We start from the raw sequence: 955 nt of genomic DNA, 5'->3' as shown, positions 1-955 counted from the left end.
CACCCGAGATATCACCAGATATATATTGGATTTTTCCCCGACCCTGAGAGTCCGGCCCCATGAGACGGTGGTTTTCCCGGCCCCTGGTGTTCCGAGGTCGTTCCCGCTGCACAGATGCATGCGCCACGGCCTCCTGCAGATAATTCACTTTGATTTTTGCCGCTATCTCTAATAGCACCCGAGATATCACCAGATATATGCTGGATTTTTACATGACATTGGGTGACGGATACCGAAGATCTGTAATTTTCTCGGCCCCTGGATGTCCGAGGTCGTTCACGCTGCACAGATGCATGCGCCAGGGCCTCCGGCAGAAAATTCACTTTGATTTATCGCGCTATCTGTAATAGCACCCGAGATATCACCAGATATATATTGGATTTTACCCTGACCCTTAGTATCCGGTCCCATGAGTCGGTGGTTTTCTCGGCCCCTGCTGGTCCGAGGTCGTTCCCGCTGCACAGATTCATGCGACATTGCCTCCTACCGACAATGCACTTTGATCTATTGCGCTATCTGTAATATCACCCGAGATATCACCAGATATATATTGGATTTTCCCCTGACCCTGAGTGTCCGGCCCCATGAGACGGTGGTTTTCTCGGCCCATGGTGGTCCGAGGTCGTTCCCACTGCACAGATTTATGCGCCAGGGCCTCCTACAGACAATGCACTTTGATATATTGCGCTATCTGTAATAGCACCCTAGAAAGCACCATATATATGCTTGATTTTTACATGACTTTGGGTGACGGACACCGAAAATCTGTAACTTTCTCGGCCGCTGGGTGTCCGAGGTCGTTCCTGCTCCACAGATTCATGCGCCAGGGCCTCCTGCAGACAATGCACTTTGATTTATCGCGCTATCTGTAATAGAACCCGAGAAATAACCAGATATATATTGGATTTTTCAATGACCCTGAGTGTCCGGACCCATGTGTCGGTGGTTTTCTCGG

The sequence above is a fragment of the Nomia melanderi genome, unplaced genomic scaffold (genome assembly GCF_051020985.1).
Source record: "Nomia melanderi isolate GNS246 unplaced genomic scaffold, iyNomMela1 scaffold0014, whole genome shotgun sequence".
NCBI lineage: Eukaryota > Metazoa > Arthropoda > Insecta > Hymenoptera > Halictidae > Nomia > Nomia melanderi.
This window is presented reverse-complemented; position numbering follows the sequence as displayed.